At 43.6% G+C, this 14,206-nt stretch overlaps 1 protein-coding gene across 2 annotated transcripts in view; it reads right to left on the reverse strand.

The window, feature by feature from the left end:
• The window catches only part of Nckap5 (NCK-associated protein 5), an 892,836-nt gene extending 880,388 nt beyond the window's left edge, over positions 1-12,448 (reverse strand). Inside the window, exon 1 of one of the 2 annotated variants that reach the window (XM_005390736.2) lies at positions 10,330-12,448. The gene's annotated coding sequence lies outside the window, so the exon portion shown is untranslated. Of the gene's footprint in view, positions 1-10,320 lie in introns of both variants that reach the window. The other variant, XM_013517461.1, reaches the window with a different exon arrangement.
• Positions 12,449-14,206: the final 1,758 nt, after the last annotated feature.

A 14,206-nucleotide genomic window follows, 5' to 3' on the forward strand; every position in this document is an offset into this window, starting at 1 on the left:
AAGCTTTCTGTCCATGTGAAGAAGTTGGAGGGGGAAAAAAATAGGATGAAATTAGGAGTCTGCAAAGAGTCTTACCAAGCCTGTTGAACAACTATCTCGAGAAAATTGAAGACACATGTCAGTTCTTTATAAAGATCATTCGAAACAGAGAAGGAAAATCTAAGAAAGCTACTCATGCAGAAACTATTTAATCAAAGGGCAAAGACAATTATAACATCTGTTAATCTTCTATAGAGGTTATAATTAGATGCTTTGGAGAAACACCCTTTCCAGGGTGATCTAACATCTGTTTTGTGGGCACACAGCATTGTGCAGTGTCAAATCACTCCAGTACTCTGGAAAACAGGGGAGTCTTAGTGGTCCCAGACACCCCAGGGTCCCCTGATGCCCTTGCATGCAGCCCAGCCCTGAGCCCACTGTCCTTGAGGGAGGGCCTTGCTCCTTGCTTTGCTAATCATGTGCATTGTGAGTCAGCCTGCAATCATTATACGATTAGGAATAACAGGGTCATAGTGCCAGGAATGTCCTTGGGACCATCTGATCTCCCCCTTCACTTTGCACGTGAGGCCACTTGATTCCACATCCTACAGCTGGCTTGTGGCATGATTTTACAAGCAGCGTTGCTCAATTCGCTCCCTAGATCACATCCCACTCCACAATACTGCCTGCCCCCTTGCACTTTTCCTTTAGCCTGGAATTTGGCTGTGTTCTTTGTTTAACAGGATAAGCATTCTAATGAGACCCTAGGGCATTTGATGATAGGTAGAGAGGTGGAAAAGACTAGAATGGTGGGCTTTTGCTCTGAACCCTGGTCCATTGACAAGGACTGACTGTCCTCTGCTCTGGTGAGGGGAAGGAGAGAGATGAAAACTAGGAGAGAAATGAACAAAGGGGAAAAGAAAATTGAGGGTGAGATAAAATGCAAGTTGGGTAAAAGAAAAGATAAAAGAAATTAGAAATAAAGTGAATACAAAGAAAGAAAGATGGGCAAGGGGAAGAAGGCAGCTAGGGAAAATGCCTAGCGGTGTACGAAAATGGAATCAAATTAAGACCCCATCCAAAGAAACCAGACAGTCTTAGATACACCCTTCCTACTCTCCAAGCGGGTTCCACAGCACTTCTATGTAAACCGCATATCACAGGATTGGCAGTTTTGCCAGAAAACAAAATGCAGAGATGATAAAGCCAGGAGCATCACATCAGCAGGTGCAGTGAGTTCAGCAATGAGAGCTATGCCCATGTGGTGAGAACGCATAAGTGCTATTAAGACCCAGGAGGGGCTTGGGTTGGGCAGTTTCCTGGGTGGGTGTTTTGCTAGTCTCCTTGGTAGCTGCAAATACTTGTTTGTGCCAAAATGTTGAGTGAAAGGAGCTCTTGACATTTTACATCAGGATTAAACATGTCCCTGAGACCGCTACTCATAGCACTGTTATCATCTTTCTCAATCCCCAGTAGCAGCCACCTACTCAAAAGAGTCTATAATGTCCTCAGCAATAAAGAGCCGATAATAACAAAGGTCACTATGTATTTGCATCTCTTTTTGTGCAGACATTCCATGTACTTAATCCTCATAATCATCCTATATGGAGGGAATCATCTAAATTTCTGGCTCAAAGCCTTACTGTATAATCTGGGACAAATTAACCTTGGTGCCTTGGCTTTCTCATCCATGAAATGGGATTAATAATAATATTGGTCTGAGAGTGCTGCTGTGAAGATCTGATGAGAAATCCACAAAAAGCACAACAGTAGGGACACACTAGAAGTACTTACCTAATATTAGGGAAGATCACTCTTGATATCATTCCATTTTATCCACGATGAAACCAAGCTCAATGAGGTTAAATAAATCTCCCAATGTCAGTAGAATTTGGAACAGAGATTGGAATTCAGGGATTTTTCAAGGGTCAAGCCTTCTTGGGTAGGAGGTATAGTTAATATGTTCTATTACTTTATCTTTATTGACTGTAAAAATCCTGGTCTTCCTGATACACCATACAGCCACCAAACCACCTCTCAGGAAGAGTATCTCACAACTTACAGGTCTCCAAAAGATCTCTAGCCAAGCCAGGGAAATGTGAAAGGGCACATTATTCGGGATATCTTCCTGTGCCTACCCTCCCTGTCCTCAGCAACAAGCGAGAGGGAGAAAAAGAAAAAGAAAAAGGAATCCTTGTCCATTCTCTTACCTATTCTCATAACTGTAGCTCTTCAATTTGATAAATGCTTTGACTATTGATCTTTGTACTACTGGAAATCAAGAGGCACTTGCTCATTCAGTGACAGTGGGGTAATAAACAACAAGCATCTTGAAAACCATGAGATTGGAATGCTATAAGCCAAGGTACAACATGAATTTTTTCAGAAGTGTAGAAATAGAGAAGAGAAAGCACTAACCTAAACGTGAGAAACCGCTTACATTATTCCATTTGTTAGATAAGCTGGGGGTACCTACTGTGTGCTGGCTACTGGGTCCTAAAGCTACAACGCAAGGCCCAGCCTCACTGGGGAAGATGCACTTACTCAAATACATGACCACAAGTTTCACTACGCGTGTGATAAATGTTAATGGTAAACAAGTACAGGGAACAGCCAAGGCGGTACAGGACAAAGAAGGAAAAGCCTTCCTGAGGAAGCTCTTCGGGCTGAGAAGTCGCCATCAAGAAGGTGGATGGGGAGAAGTGAGGGAGAGATGTTTAGAAAGACAAACTGGAAACAGACCAGTAGAAAAAACGAAGCAGCTCTGAGCTAGCCTGCTGAACGACTCTAGGGGTGTCACTGAGCTCTCTGACTGCTGCCTTCACCAGAAGATGCGCAGGACAGAGCCCTACACGCACTTAGTGCTCAAGTGCAGGCTTTCTATCCCCACGGCAGGTGAAGGGTGCAGAACGTGACTGTTCTGGACCAGCTGCAGGGAATGGAAACCTATTTTCTTTTTAGAGTGGGGCTCACACCAATGTAGAAAGGGAGTTTAACAGGTCCCTGCCAGCTCGAACCCCTGGTGGCACAGGCATGACAGTCCCACTGGGCACCTTGTACCACACTGATGGTACGAATGATCGAATCACTTTCATTTTTACCAGCAATATTACTGAAACATCACCAGGTGGGACAGTCACGCAGGTACCACTCATTGTTCAAACTACCGGGCAGTGAGACATTTGAGTTATGGCTCTGTCATAAACGTGTTAAACAGTGGTCGGATAGGAACACCAGCCTTTCTGTCCTCCATGCTCAACAACTAAATACTAAGTTCCAGTGAGCAGACTCAGAGGCCTATGCTGTAATTCCAAAAGAAATGTCCCCCACACATATAATTATGACTAGGCATTCAGAGCCTCGGTTTGTTTGAATCCTCCAATTTTCTACCAAGAAAACAAAGTAGGCAAAACTAAGATGTCTAATTTCTCCATCTAGAGATAAATGCAATGTACCTTAGAGATCATTTTGTAGTTCCACTGCTTTAATCAGAAATCCTGAACAATGGCTTCTCTAACAGGGCTGTAACTGTGGGCTTTGGGGCTCTAGGTGAACTTATACTCAGTTTAACAAGGCCCTCTACTGGCAATCCCCAAAAACAGGAGTCTAAAGGCAAAGTCTTCGCCATTACTTTATGTACACTATTTACTCCTAATAACAAAATATCTCACATTCCTCATTTGTTTCACTCTGAGTTGAAAGAGTGAGAGGAAAATGAGAAAGTTAAGAAATAAGTGTTATTTTGAGTGAGTCTTTCATTTACCTATTCACAGAAAAACAGAATACAAAGTATCATTTGCTTTCCTCTGATGAAGCTATTATAGATGTTAAAGGTACTCAGAAAGGAAAAATATTTCTTACATTAACAGGTATTGAGTATTTATGGGACCACAAAGCCAAACTATAAATGTTGTTTACCAACTGCAATAAACTAGATCATTTCTATTTACCCAAATATGAACAATTCACTACAATTAGAATAAAAGGAAAAGGGGAGGTAAGGCATTTCAAATTGCTCCTGAGATGGCACAATTAATAATTAACTTCTCCCTTTTGGCAGCTGACCAAAAAAAGCCAGCATCTGGTAAGTTCAGAATCAAACTATTCCTATGAAAAGAATATTCTACAGGGAGATGATTCTTAACATATTTGTCAAAGGGATGCTGGGGAAGTGAGAAAACCTAGCTTACAAAATCATAGAAAACTAAGTGAATGTTTTAAATGAGAGAGTTAATAACTTGACTGAAAATATTTTTAATAAAAAGGAAATATGATCAGATGATTTGACTCACTAGTAAACAAGGAAGTTGACCGTCTGTGGGTCAACCAACAGCAGGTAAAATATTTGGAAAAGAACACTACAGACACTTCTTATTATCATCCCCTAAGAAATATATATAAGAACTATTTACACAGTGCTTATATTGTATGAGGTATTACGTATTATAAGGACTCTAGAGATTATTTAAAGTATATTAAAGATGTGAATGGGTTATGTACAAATATGATATCGTTTTATAGGAGGGGCTGGGGCATCTGTGATTTTGGTATCCAGGAAGAGCCCTAGAACCAGTGTCCAGCAGATACTAAGATAGAACTTTTATAATCATGATGAAAACACATCATACATACTAAAGATACATTTAAACAAACCTGTAATGTAATCATATGGCAGAACCTGGGAAGTGTAGGAAGCACGAGAAAGATACATTATGATCTATCATAACAGGAAATAAATGAATAATTTGACATTATACACAGGTAAAGAAAAACAGTATTTGTAAATATTATACAAAAAGCAGCTAAAAGAGCAGAAAATGGTTTCCCTCAAAGAACAGAGCTGAGGGGTGGGTAGGAAGGGCTGGGGAGGGAGACTACAAGATATAAAACCTGCAATGTTTATATGTAAACATTTTAGCACTATTGTTTAGCACTTATATCCATATATATGTATATATAAACATTTCAGCACTATCATTTAGTACTTATATATGATTATGTGGATATGTACACATTTTAGCACTATCACTTAGCACTAATATCTACCTATATGAATATGTAGAGATACACAAATATTTTAGTATTTCTTACTATGGTTTTTAAATTTCTAAAAACTAATGAGCACTGACAATGGAGCCATTTGGGACAGAGCTTTCAGGCTGGCCTGAAGCAGTTCTACATTTCCAGATTCAGTTTGCCAAATGAAGCATGTACCCGTCGTGGAGCAGTTTGTCAGACACGCATCTCAACAGTAACACTTGTTCCCACATTTCAGAAATAACTGCTCTTCTTTCAACACCATCATATTTATCTGCCATGTTATTATTCAAGCTTATGCTCCAAAATGGGTCTGGGACTTTCCTCTTGAAATCAGTCCATTGGTTCCTACAGTTCATCCAAATTCTACTCAAAGGAATCACTAATCCAGTAAAGTTTATTTCTAAGAGGAGCGATCTGGTTTCTTGCCCTGAAAATACCAAGATTAATTTATGCAACTACTGGGAAGTACCTTGGGTAATTGAGGCTTCCAAGTCGACACGATATACTTCATTAGACAAGTATGTACTGGGGCATTGTAAACATTGTGGGTAATGTTCTATGTATCCAAGAGATTTATTATTTCATTTATAAAGGAAGCACAATTGGGAATCCAAAATTCCAGAGCCATTAAACCTTGTAAATTACAGAACTGGAGAAAGATAAGGATGGAAGGTACTGTATGCTGAAGTGGTTCAGTGGGTTTCCCCAGTGTTCAACCTAAGCCATTCTGGCTGTTCAGATCCACTTTCACAAAATACTCCCTCTTCTTTTGGGAAACTTCTACCAACCAACCAAATGGCCAACCATTACTTCCAACTTACTCTTATCCTTGGATTACATTCTTGACCAAGCTGTACTCAGACTACCAACACCCATATCAAGAATGCAAATAATCTTGACATTTATTTAATCATGTACTTCAGTTAACCTGCAAATAGATTCCTACCTGAGATTAAAAAGGAAAGTACAGAAGGGTTGGGCATGGGCTTTAGATACTTCTGACAATAAGAATGTGAATCATCAGTTCAACTCGTTGCGCTTGGAAGTATTAATCTGATTTACCGCTCTGCCAGTACAATCAGTCCAGGGCAAGACATGAATGGCCAAAGCTTCATCATAGGTGAGGCTCATGAGAAAATCAGCCCTGATCATTCAAATAACAGTACAATGAGAGGTTAACAATAGGTATTACTGGTTCAAACTATGCCTTGGCCTTTACCTACCGATGTGACCTGCACACATGACTTACCATTTCTAACTTCAATATCTCTGCTTGGGCACAAAATACAATGATCATAATGCTATAACCCGTGTAAGGTACTTGAAATGTGCCATATAGCAATCACTCAATAATGATTATAGGGAGGAAACATTTTAAATCAGCTCTTACAGTCCCATCAGCCATGCAGTCACACCCTTTTCTCACCACTTCTTGGGGCCTCACACACTGTACCAGGTATCAGGCTATGTAAGAGACCACAAATTTGGCAACTGTACATCTGTCTCGCAAACTCGCTAGAATCTGGCAGCAAAGACAGAATGTAAGGAAATAATTTTAAAATGGGACCATAGAGTCTAGGCATTCTAACAGAGTTCAGTCAGACTCTCATAGGGTATGTAAAATTGCTTCTTCATCTGAGAGAAATATGGTGGCATGGGGGGTGGGGGGCTAGTGATATCAATACCCAGTCGGATTTTTGGAATTGGGGAGTGTGGACATCACAAGAGAAGGGAGTGAGTAAAGCTTACTGAGGAGACAGCAAGGACAGGCTATGGGTCCCCTTGTGAGAAGGGCCTCAGCACATGACGCGGATTCCAGGGGGATGAGGAATTTGGTGAACAGTATTCATTCATTTGCTCAACAAATAATTCTCTAAAGGAGCACCACTCACAGTGGGCCTTCAGTTCTGGGAACCAGGAGGCAGGTCTGCACTCATAACACAGCAGACGGCTGAAGAGGGGAACAGACAGAGGAGAATCACTGAGCTCATAGCTCCACGGTGCACAGGGACACCTGCCTGTGCGTGCCCTGTGAATGCTGCTCACAGGAGGGGAGGTGCAGGTAAGAGCTGGAGGACAGGTCTAAGGAAGTATAGATGTGGACAGGGGCTAAAGCGCCTGCAAGCCCAGAAGATCTGTGCGACAGAAAGCAGTTCTTGGTACCCAAGCCAGTGATCCTCATCTGAATATTCTGAGGAATTTTTGAACTATTTTTACATCCGAATTCCACTTTGGAGACTTCGATTCATCAATTCTGGGATGCAGGTAACAGCAAGATAAATAGTAACGTTAGCTAATATGCTTTAGTTCCCAATCTATGGCTAGCATTGTACTACATGTTGTAGCTGTGTTAATATATTTAATCCTCCCTATCCTCCCGTGAAGTAGGCAGTCTTATTAGGCACATCTCATTAAAGATGAGAAATTGAAACAGAGAAGTTAAGTGGATTAACTGGGATCAATGAGAAGAGGAATAAGAGGTGGGGGGAGGCGGAAAGGAAGGGAGAAAAAGATAATAAAAAAATGGGTTGAGAGCAAAAAGGGAGAGAGAGAGATTTTGCAAATGGGAAGGGGGCGAAGAGATAGAGCAGACAGGGAGAAGCAGGACAAAAACAGAATTAAGATGTGTTATGTGCACGGACCAGTTTCCCACAATCAACACAGTCATTAAGTACTCCAAACACGGAGTAAGAAAACTAAAAAAGTGTTTTAAAAAGCCAGCAAGTGATGGAAGTCAGGTTGGAGCCCTGGTTCCAGAGTCAGAGTCCTCCATCACTCTGCCATGCCTCCACTCAGAAGATTCTGGGGCACTGGAGCCTCCAGAGCAGATGTAAGTACGTGCTGGCAAGTGGAGAGGAAGGAGGCAGGTAGACACACTCACCTCACATCAAGAACAGCCTTGGTTTTGTGCTGGAGAGTTGGGACGCACAGGCCTTCCATAGTCAAGAACAATGTAAAGCCATTCAGCCCAGGCATGTGATGATGTCGCCAACCAAGTTCAGAGGCCTAGGTGTGTGATGCGGGAAAATGCTTATTTAACTCACTCACTCATGTATTTAGAGTATATATTCCACAGCTACTCTGTGCTAGGTTTTGTGAATAAAGGGAGAATTAACGCATAGCCTTTGCTTTTGATGGAAAAAGGTATTTGTGGCAAAGACCTCCTATGGCAAAAGTTGGCACAAAATGCTATGCGAGTGTGAACAAGGAAAGCACACTTGCCCATGGGGAGTCCACAAAGACACCCCAAAGGTGGAAGAATTGGAGCAAGGAAGACTCGGGAGAACAGGGCACACCGGGCTGGAGCGGGACCTAGTGGAGTGCTAGAATCTGGGGCCTAGGCCTCAGTGACAGGATGCAGCTGGGAGGAACAGTCAATGAGCAGGTGAGGAGAGCTCCTGCTTGAAAGCTGGGCTCCAAAGAGGAAGAAGAAAAGCAAGTTGTGGTCAATAAAAAGAAGCCTGAACCCTGAAAGCAGAGCAGAAACAGTGTCAGAGTTGGGAATGAACTTTGACGCTCCTCCTGCCCTCAGTGCAAGATGCTTTTCATGCTGTTCTAACTGCTGTCACTGCCTCGCTAGCCTTTAGGCCAAGTGTGAAATAATCACAGGTTCCCTTCCATTTGTTAGTGGAAACAATGAGAAACAGAGACGTTGGGAAATGTAACCAGAGGAAAAGCCAAAACAGGAATACTCTCTCTCTCCTTGCCAGACCACCTTCACCCACACACTTGCACACAGCCCTGCTGCTCTAAGAAGGCAGAGGAACCGTGTGGAACCTGTTTCTCTGTGAACCTTTCAGAACCTGAAGAGTGGAACACAGGCTGGAAGAACCCGGCACTGTGCCGCTGTATCGCTGGGTGCATTTGGAGAAGTCACTTCTCCTGCCTCGGGTTGTTTTCTTTCTGTAGAAGGATACACTTTGACTAATAGTTTGCAAACAATTTCAACAACATACAAACATTTTAAAAAACAATCCACAGAGAGCACTGACCCCTAAGACATAAGACCTACTCAAGCTGAACGTGCTCTGATGGGCAAATTGAGTGCTAGGAGGCAGAGTTTTCCCACCTTAAGAAAACAATTGAAAATGTTAAGACCTTTCCACACTGGCTTAGGGAAAGGTCGCGAGGGCTGTCACTGCACCTCCGGGCTGCTGAGGAGAGCAGCTGTGTTCAGGAGCAAGCCCTCTCCTGGAATGAGTCATAGGCTTGCCTGCAGGAGCTAACAGGCTAACAGCCACGGTTTACCAATCTGCTCAGCGGGCTGCCAGGGCTTGAGGGCAGGAATCAGCCCAGGCTGCTGTCGCTGCGAGCTGCTTGACTAGGGGCGCTGCGGAGGAAACTAGCAGCCAGCGTGACCCACAGGAACACAAGCTAACAGGCTCTCGAGCAGGACTTTCAGGTAGCAAAGGAGAAGAGTTCACAGGAGACCCAGAGCCAGAAGGGTAAGAGGGGGTCCCTGGCCAAACTGGGGGGCACACAGAGCCCCCACTCTCTTGTTTAAACTGCAGAGAATATTTGGAGTGTTTCAAGGGCCCTGGGAAAGCGAAAGAGAGACCGCAGCTCTTGAAACAAGCTGAGTATCAAAGTTTGGCTTTTTCAGTAGTACATTAACTCAGCTCACTCAACAGGCAAATCAGAACCCGGAACATTTCTCCAGCTAGTTAATGTGGGCCGCGGGAAACGTCTGAACAGAAACAGTTAGAATTTGAAAACATTCTTCAACCCATACAAAATGCCTGAGAATGAATGAACTTGAAGAGGGAACGGGAGGGTAAGGGAGGGGAGGAGAAAGAGGAAGAGAAAGAGAGAGTTTGGGGCTAGGTTATAGCTAGGAGAGGATAAGGAATCATAAACAGACACATGTGTATACTAGACACCTATAAACTACAGAAAGGACGAGGGAAAGGGGGGTTCCCCTCCAGTGCACCAGTTAATTAAAAATTACTCTATAATTTTCCACTAAAGTTTCTAGGTCGGTGTAATCGGTTTTTGTTCGCTTAGTTGGTATTTATTTTAAAACATACAGCGACAGCAGCAACCCACCCTCCGCCGCCCCGCAGAGGCAGGCGGGTCGGGATTCCGCATCTGCCTCTGCGCCGCCCGCGCCCGCCCGTCGCCTCCCGCCTCACCCAGGCAACTCGAGCGCACTGTAATTACTTGGAACAAATGCATACTTGTGGCTGCCGGGAGAGCCCGGCAGAAATACGTAAACATCATCATCTCACTTTAAAAGGAAAGCAAGCTATATAAATCAGAAAAACTGTTACGAGAGTTTAAAAAAAAAAAAAAAAATCCCACCAGTCTTACTTGCAGGGAGCGCCTAGGTGAACACCAATCACGCAGTGGTGGAGACAGACACGGGAGCTGCCACAACTCGACAACTCTCTGAGGCTAAAAACCTTGTCCCGCGGTTATCCTCTGTTTATTTTTGAAGCATGCAAAGACTGCCGCTCAGAGACCGCTTTCCCGAGGATCAGACCGAGCGGCTGCGAGGTCCCGCGGCGAAGCCGAATCCCGACACGAATCCGAGTCCGAATCCGGGACGGCGAGAGTGTGCGGAGACTCGCGCTGCTCCCGGCTGCGGCTCCGTAGTGGCTCGGAGCTTGTAAATACAAGCTCCGTGGACAAAGTCCCAAATGACATCACCGGCAGCTGCTTATTGTTGAGTCTTTATTAACTGACTGTCAAAAAGAAAGGAGGGGGTGGGGAGCAAGAGTATCTTTTCTGCAGCAAAATCGGCATCTAGGGGTGGATTGCAGTTCCACGCCCTGAAATAATCCTGTTGATTCACATTTTCAAGAGCTTGGCTTGTTTGGGGTCCGAAAAAGCCAGAGCATTCCCTCCACGGATACACGCTGGGTAAACTGCGGATGTAGAGGAGAAGTTTGAGGGCGAGGGAAGACCTCTGAGGTTGTTTACCCACCTGTTTGGGACCAGCTTCATGGTTTGACGATTCATAAATATTCAAATATTGCTGGTGTCTTACTCACACGGGCTAGCAATTTTGACCATGATCTGCATACTTGGCTAACGTTTTTTCTAGATAAATTATCTTGGGTTGCAACTTTATTTCTTTCAGATACACTCTAATTAAAAGTTTCTCAAGGTAAGGTAGAAGCAAGGGACCCTGAAATCCTGAAGGAAAATGTTGTCTATATTTACAAATAGGTGAGTTTCTTTTTAGGAAGGATGCTGGAAGCTTTCCTCCAGTTCTTAAAATTTTAATAAACTACCCGCACCACCCACAACACTCAAAAACAAACATAAAAGAGTGATGAAGAACTTCTGTGAAGTGTCACTAACAGTCTCAAAGAACGCTACAAACCCTGCTCACTGTCAGTTGTCAGAAGTGGGCCCTCTCTCTTATTTTCCTGTCTGTCAGGCTATCTTCTTCTATCAGCCCATTTTCACAGTTTTTATAGCTGTCTCCCCACACGCCTGGTGCCCTGGGACAGGCATTCCACACATCTACCATACGTCCTGCCCTGAGGTTCCAACTCCCAGCCACTGTTTTCCTTCCTTCCTCCCGGCTGCTGTGAGGATGCTTACTATTTATATTTATTCGCTGCTTTTTATATACCGTCTTGTATTTTTAGTTTGTTTTTTAGCCATCTGTGTTCTGTCTCCCCAACTCAGTTTGGCCGGTCTTTAGAAGCAGCTATTGTGTTGCGTTATTTATTTGTTTATACCCAGATCTCTTGCCACAGTGGGTGGAAGCAGAAATGCAGGGGGAGGCGGTGCCGTGGGGGCAGGGGGTGCCGTGGGCGCAGGCAGGAAGCAGGTTAGAAGATCCCATAGAACACAGAGCAGGCATATGGGGAGATTAAGGGCCACCCTTCCTTGCCTTGGAAAAGAATGACCTCACACTCTACTGCTCACCCACAGCAGAGGCTTACTCCATGTCTGCAAATCACTTGCTCAGAGAGCAGCAGTTGATTATTGATTTGGCAGGAGATGGAGATCCCCCAATCCAACAATTTCAGGTGGGAATTCAAGACAGTGCAGATCTTGTCTGTTACTCAGGAGTCTGCAAGGAGCATAATGTTAACCAAAGTAAATTGAAAGTGTTAAACACTGTAGAAGTACAAACTCTTTGGTGCAGCAACCCCACTTTCCCACAGTGGCCCCGCAAATATGTTCAAAGAAAGGGCACTAGGATATAAGCATAAGAATGTTCTCTACAGCATTCCTCATCGCCATCCAATAAGGTTGAGACCACTTCCACATTCATCAGTAGAAGGAAACGTAAACTGAAGTAGCCGTGCGTATGCTCACAGGGCAGAAGTAGACAGTTGCTTGTTGAGTGGCTAAAGCAAGTTGTAGACTAGAATGTAGTACACGAAGAGAGAAATTATACAAATTAATGTTGGTAATCCTCAGGAAGAGGTGGGAGGAACTGTTTCTTTTGGTATAGTTTGATGTTTTTTAATAAATATGCTATTAAGACAATTTTTGTTATTAAAATCATTTTTAAAAGACACAATGGTATAGTTATAAAATACATCTCAAGGAGAAACTTAGCTATTCATTGACAGTATGTTTGACCTATAGTATGTATTCAGCAAGGAACTGTTGCTTGAATGACTGCTTGTGGAGCTCCTCCTGTGACTCAACAGATGTAGGTATAGAATTTGGTTAAAAGGAGCGGAAACCAGCTACGGGGTTTTATTCTGATTCAAAGACTTACCCTCTTCCATTACACTTAAGAACTAATTTGGAAACCTCTTAGGCTCTGTCCACTGCAGTAATAATTACAGTTAAGCATTCAGAACATAAAGGGCTGACCTTTCCTTGTGCAATTGCTGTTTGACAAATAGAGCTTTAAGGGAAGACAAGCACAAGCCGCTCTGGTTCAGTTCCCCGGGTGCTCAGAGGCACTGCAGGGAGAAGTCAAAGTCGGGAAACTTGCCGAGGTGCAGGTCTGACGGGCTCCCTGTCCTGGCTCGTCTACCTTGACCGCACTCCAGGGGGAGGCGAGCAAAGTCTGACACAAGGTGAGTTGTCCCAGCTTTGCCAGGGAGGGAGGGCTTAGGGCTTTTTCAGTGGTGCTGAGTGACTGCAAAAACCCAGGTCTGCAACCCTGCATACTGCCTACAGGGTCTCTGCAGTGGAAACTGGAGGGCATAAGCCATATATTAGATGCTATGTGTTTCTTTATGGAGGAAAAAAAGTGTTGAAGAATGACTGAAACTTTCCACCAAGGTAGGATGGGTTTTTTAAAGCAAGATTTCCATTCCTCTGGGGAAAGCACATTGGAGTCTTGTCCCACTCATAGTGAAAAGGTATCTCATGTCTGTGGTCATTCGACAAAGAGAAAAAAGCCTGCCTAGAGCTCCTGCATGTCTGAATATTTTTATGGCCCAACTATGATAAGAACCTGAGTCAGCATTCTGTTTAAATCACACATTTGGATCTCCTTGTGTGTTCTATGGTTCACACATTCCCAAGCAAGAATTAAATATAAGTGCTTAACTTAAAACTTTGTGTAAAAAAAAGGACACAGTTGAGGGTGGTGGCAGAAAGACTGTCCTCACCTATCTCTGTCATGTGGTCACTAAGGCAACTGCCAAAGTCGTCTGCACCTGGTGAGGTGTTCCCCTCTGTCTGTCCCTGAGACCTACCCTCACCAATGCAGGACTCCCAGCAGTGAGACCACAGGCAAATGCACATCTATTTACTTGTTCATTTTCTTTAAAAAAAAAAAAAAAAAGTCTCACACAGCATTCTTCACATTGAAGTATGTTCTGTTCTAAACAAGAAAAATTGCTAAAGTGAAAGATTATAATCAGAGCTGCATGTGTGAAAAACAACCAAGGGACCCATACAGCTGATTCCTGGTGAAGATCTTGTACTATGAGGGACCTACCCAGCCCATCAGCACAGGTGGATTTCGCCTCCAGAGTTTGATTCCCTTCTCTCTTTTCCCTCACTCCCATGAGGCCATTTCTTAAGCATTTCTATGTACCATTTGATTAAGGGCATCATCTAACTTACCCATAAAGTAACTCAGAGAATGACGTACTATTTTCATCACTCCCTTTTCACAACTGAGGGAATGGAAGCCCAAGGAGGTGTTATGAAGTATCCTGACTGTGATCACACAAATAGCCTGCAGTAGAACTAGCATTTCAACTCAGCTCTGCCTGACCCTGCAGTGTCCCAGGGAGTCCTAGATTCCTCCAGT

This window comes from Chinchilla lanigera, unplaced genomic scaffold (genome assembly GCF_000276665.1).
Source record: "Chinchilla lanigera isolate Chin_1 unplaced genomic scaffold, ChiLan1.0 scaffold00039, whole genome shotgun sequence".
In the NCBI taxonomy this organism is placed as follows: domain Eukaryota; kingdom Metazoa; phylum Chordata; class Mammalia; order Rodentia; family Chinchillidae; genus Chinchilla; species Chinchilla lanigera.